The sequence below is a fragment of the Leucopleurus acutus genome (genome assembly GCF_964270905.1).
Source record: "Leucopleurus acutus genome assembly, chromosome: 4".
Taxonomy (NCBI): domain Eukaryota; kingdom Metazoa; phylum Chordata; class Mammalia; order Artiodactyla; family Delphinidae; genus Leucopleurus; species Leucopleurus acutus.
The window spans coordinates 122,464,841-122,470,840 of record NC_139146.1 but is presented as its reverse complement, the minus strand read 5'-3'; positions in this window follow the sequence as shown (position 1 = coordinate 122,470,840).

Genomic DNA, 6,000 nt, shown 5'->3' with positions numbered 1-6,000 from the left:
AGCGTAGGATATGTGAGTCATCACTGTACCTGCTGCCACATGCCAACTGAACCAATTCCAAGACCTCCCAACTACTCCTTTTCAAAGCCTCTGCTTCATGCCCTGGTGGACTGACTTCTCCATATTCCTCCCACATTCTAGATGCTCTGATTGCCATTGTTTTTACTGCAAGATGCTTTTGCAGTTTCTGCACTATTTGGGATATTCCTGGTAGGGTACATTGTAGTAAAGCATTAGCAGCATTTTGGATTACATATGCAGATTTATGTATTTGTGTTATAAGTGAGATCCATTTCTGGCTCTGGTGACTCTGGATAGGTCACTTACCTGGAGTCAGTCAAACTGCAAAGTTCAAGGGCATAGTCCTGCAGGCTGCCAAGTCTGCTCAAAACCTCTGACACCATCTGCAAAGTTAGAGGGGAAAGTCCACACAAGACCACCCTTACTTTTGACACCAACTGCAAGTTTGGGGGATTCCCAAAACCACCCTCGAGTATGACAGTCATGAGAAGGACTCACAGAACCGAAAGCTGTTATATTTCTGGTTATGGTTTATTAAAAGGCAAGGGTGCATATTAAAATCAGAAAGTGAATTGAGGCAAAGGACAGAGTCTGGAAGGATTCCAAATGTGAAGTTTCTATGGTCCTCAGGACATTGCTACCCTCTCAGCATCCATGTGTGATCATGTACATAGAGTATTGCCAATCAGGGAGGCTCCTGCAAGTTTCCAGTTTAAGAGTTTTTATTGAGGCTCCATTACTTAGACAGGATTGAATGATTACCCTCACGGTTGAACTCAGCATCCAGGTCAAATAATACTTCGCCCCCACCCTAAATCACATGGTTGGTCTCTTTGGTATGGCCAGCTCCCACCTTAAGACTGTCAGGTGTGTTCAGCCCCCACCATAAACTAACACATTCTACCGGGTGTGATATAGATTACCTCCCAGAAGTCAAGGGCAAAGGCCAGCACTCTCTTTGGACAAGTCCAAAATCTTTACTACACGTTACTTAACAACTCTGAGACTCAGTTTTCTCATCTATAAAATGAGAATAATCATGTCAACCTTATGAATTTTAGGTCTTAATTCATAAAAGGTGAAACAATTTTCTAGATTTAAAAAATCCCACTTTAGAGAATCCTTTGAGATTTCTGCTAAACTAGAGTAGTTTCTGTGTCTGGCTCAAATATTGTAAATAACTCTTGCCTCCAAACCCCACATTCCAAAGAGTTCTTCGATAATTCTCATTGCACAATATCTTCAAGAGCAGACACTCTCTATTATCAGGAGAACTAGCCCATCACAGTGGATAGTCCACTGGGTCAAGCACTGGTAGAAAAGCTGGTTCCAGCCCTCATCAGATCTCTTATCTAGGGCAAGCCATTTAACTTCTCTGAGCCTCAAGTCCCTCATCTAAACATGGAGATATCACACCTGCCAGGTCTGCCTCACAGGGTTGTAAAATAGAATGGATTTCACATATATGTGAAAATCCTTGTTAAGCAAAGTTTATCAAAGGTAATGGTGAAGTTAAGCCCTCAGGTGTTGGAACTTCTATCCCCAGGAGACTGGAGCCCTGGAAAGTGCTGAAGAAAGTGATCGATGTGCCACAGGAAGTGTCCTTTAGGTCACATCCAAATCAACGGAACAATTTGTACACGGATCACTGAATATCCTCCTCCAACTCCCCTCAGTACTTTTATGTGTTCTCCATTTCTTGATTAAGTAGCATTTGGGATATTTTACTCCTATACTCTCTCCTTAGCACTTATTCAATCATAAATACTTAATTGGAAGATAAGAGCTTCAAAAATTTGTTTAGAATATACAGTACTTTGACAGATAAGGGTGATATACTGTCCCATGTAAGTTTTTGTCCTTTCAGAAACTCTAAGACCTCTTTGTTTATGAAACGTGATGCTGGGCTGGGTCACCCTCCCTCACTCCCTGGAGTTCTGGGAGAAACGCCCCGCTCCAGCCAGTGGGCAGAGCCCTAAGCCCTCTTCTTTTCCTGCCCCAGTGAGCTGGCTGGATAACTAGGAAGGAAGGATTTCCCTTAAGTCTTAAAAGGCAGTTCCTGCTTCTTTTCCACCAGGCCCAGTTCAGTTCAGCACCTCATACCTCCACAGAGCCAAGTAGACATAAGAGGACAGGGACGGTGCACTCAAACCAAACACTCCGTAAGCCACCAGAGCTGCAAAAACTCCACAACCCCATCACTCTGCCTTCTATTCTCCAGGACCTATAATGTCTTCTCTCTTCCTTCCAAAGTTCCCCTCCCCCATTCCTGCCCCAGACCCCCTCCCCGCTTCCTTTGAACTTAGGGAGAATGAAGAGAGAAGGAAGAAAGAAGGTGACTAGTTATCATGCACTGCCTTTTCCATCAGCAGGATTGGCATCCTTTCATGATCACTAGTACTTCTCTAGCAAAGCTCAGTGAGTAGGGTCAGATGTAGCCCAGACCTGGTACCTGGGAGGTCTGTTCATTCACAGAGGGAGGGGGGAGGGAAGCAAGAAGGAAGGAGGGAGCCACAGAGCTCCAGCCTTGACACTCATTACCCCCCAAGGAGAGCTGCTTGATGGCACCTTACTCAGCTCTAGATGCTGTGGGCCAGCCCAGAAATGCAATTTCTTCCCATTTTGATGAATGATTGATAAGCTCTGAATGGTTCAGTGCTGAAGAGACCAATTTTCCTCACCTGTGCTCTGCTGCTGCTGAGGGCAGATGAGATTTCAGAAGCCAAAAAGCAACATGCATTGTTCCTGAAATGGAAGCCTGTTTCCTGCGAAGGCCGGTGCGACTTTACCACAATCCGTCCCAAAGACCAAACAGAAGGAGACTGCGTGTCTTCATCTGACGTGGTGCAGAGCCAATCTGTCAGGAACTTTGTCTGCTCATGTAAGAGGTAGAAGAAATAGGAATTTCAAATGAGGTTTGGGGCTGTAATTTAAAGAGGCAGGCACAGCCATCATTTCTAGACAAACTATTGCTGTGTTCAGTGTTGCAATGTCAGGGTCTGGCAGAGCTCGGAGGGCACACTCCTGCTGGCCCAGGGAGATAGGCTTGAGGGAAACAAACAGGGATGGTGCCTCACTAGGGCCAATGGCCAAGCGACTCACTACCACGCTGGGACCAGGGCGAGGCAAGAGGCCCTGGAGACAGCAGATGTACCGAGAGGGCCTTCTGACAGTAGCTGTGGGCTTTGACAGAACAGCACAGCCAGCCCACAGTGTCAGGGCAGGGAGGTAGCCCAGGGAATTAACGCATTCCTCCTGACCACCCATTGTTTGCTGAGGCCTTCCCCTGGCGTCACCCAGTCACAAGTCTGAAGACCAAGGAGCTGGCGGATGCAGCCCAGAACAGAGCATGAAAAATTGCAAGTGGGTCTGGAAGGAGAAACACAATTAGTCAATACGTGCTCTATACTATGTGGGAATACACCATGTGCTGTGGGTGGAATTTTGTCCCCAAAAAAGATCCATGCAAGCTCTAACTCCTGGTACCCATAAATGTGACCTTATTTGGAAATAGGGTCTTTGCAGATTGAGGTCATACTGGATAGGGTGGCCCTAATCCAATGACTGGTGTTCTTAGAAGGAAAAATTGGAACCAGACCAGGGATTATGCTATGTGGCTACAGAACAGACTGGAGAGATGCACCTACAAACCAAAACATGCCAAGGATGGCCAGCCGCCACCAGAAGGTGGAAGAGGCAAGACAAGGTCCTCCCCTAGAGGCTTTGAAGAGTCCAAGGCCCTGCTTCTCCCTTGATTTTGGACTTCCAGTCCCCAGAACTGTGAAACAATAAATTTATTTAAGTCACCCAAATTTGAGGTAATTTATCACAGCAGCCACAGAAAACTAATAGACCTCGTATACAATAGATGATATATAGATCCTGTATTAGCATCAAATGTTCCTGTGTTTCAGACAAAATATGACACATGAAAGATTATTCCAGCAGCAATGCTCCTGCAAAGGAAGACGAGTTGTGGTTTTAAAAGAAAAGGGCAGTGGGCTTACTAGTGTTCATGAATTCTGTAGTGCTGACCATTCTAGATAACCAGTTCCTGGGCAAGGCAACTTTTCCTATAACTAACCTATATATGACATTTGTGGGATTATGTTAGAAGCATTTCTATATACTCTAAAGCAGTGGTCCTCAGCCAAGGGCTATTAGCACCCCCCTCCCAACCACACACACACACACACACACACACACACACACACACACACACACACACTTTGAGCCATTTAGCAATGTCTGGGGACGTTTTTGGTAGTCACAATTAGAGGCGTTGCTCATATCTAGTGCACAGAGGCGGTTAAGCACCCCACAGCTGCCAGGCCAGCCCCCATCACAGAGAATTATCTGTTGCAAAGCGTCAACAGTGTTGAGGCTGAGAAGCCCTGAGCCACAGGAATATTGCAGGAATGTGAGGTGGGAAAATAATTTGTCAGTGCATTAACAGTGAACAAATCCGTTTTAACCCTATGAAGTTTATCAGAAGCCGTAATCTCAGAGATGCCAGATGACGCTTCTCACCAGGAGCTGCAAATGCAGGCTCCCCAGTCCCCATCTCACTTGTGCACTGACAGCGTTTCTAACCGTGCTTTGATTCTCCCATCTGTGAAATGGGGATCAAAAATAGTACCGAGTGTTGTTAGGGTGAGTAAAGGAGCAAAGGCAGGAAATGTGTTTGACCTGTTCCCTGTTGCACAGTAACTTCCCCTATAATGCCAACTACAACTATTATTATCATCATTATTATTATCAACATGAGTATTATTACAACTGCTACTACCTGAGTCTTGGGGACCATACACCCCACCAATATTTTGGTCCAGAATAACCTCTCATCTCACTTCTGTGTTTTCACTGTTTTGACATTACCTGACTTCATGCGATCTCTGGAAAAATGAATTGCTGATTTCAGACAAAAATTCTAAAACTAACCCCAAATCCTCTCACCAAAACATATTAACCTGCAGCTAAATGCTAATGGAAGTCTTGCTTTCCTTGAACGATCGTTGCTAAGACAGCCTCAGTCTTCCTTTCCCATTTCCTTATTTCATACATAAAATGAAAAACATCCCTAGACTCTATTTGTTTTTTTCTTAATTTGGCCAGAACAATCTTGGATTTTTCACTGCTCAGTAGTGTGTCTAAGAAACATTTCTATTGTTTCTATGCAAATTAAGCTGGTTACATGGTTTGGTAACCTTATTTAAGTTTGTTTTAACTTATCATAGGTCTTTTAAAAAGGTGGAAGGCTGCTTTCCCTAAATCATGGAAAAAGATATGGCTCAGTCTCTATAAGCAGAGGTTTTGTATACTTTATCTCAAGTAATCCTCATAAAAACCAGGCAAAGGAGGTATTTTTATTTGGTTTTGGATTATGAAACTAAGTCCCTGAGAGATTAAATAACTTGCCAAACATCACAGTTTCTAAGTGGCTGAGCCTGGACTGGAACCCAGAGCTGTCCTTCCCCAGAGCCAGTGCCCTTGCCCGGACTCACCGTGCTCTGGGTCTTCACAGGGGTGGACACCTGAGGAGGTGATTGCAGTGAGTATCCCCACTGGGCTACAGAGTTTCTACTTAATTCATCTGCAGCAAAAACCTGATGAAGAGCAGTCACTTCTCTTACCAAAGACTCTCTCCAACAGCTTTTAAAACACCTGTGAAACATCCCAGGCCTCATCCTGGTACCAAGTCCACCACTTTGCTGCCCCTTATTTCACATGTGATTTGCATCATCCACCCACCCTGCCATCCAGGCCCTGATGGTCTTTGAGCTCAGAGGGCAGGAATGCCTGGGGTTATCTCAAAGGGGATTCCAAAGAAACCCAACAGGATTGCGCAATAGGACAGGGATGTTTGTCCTTTGCCCTCATTCCCTCATGCAACCTGAGTTCGTTCTCTCGCATCTTAATTTATTCTAGATCTTGGGCACCCAGCGGGGCTTGTTTTCCTGACAGACTGTGATGCTCTCT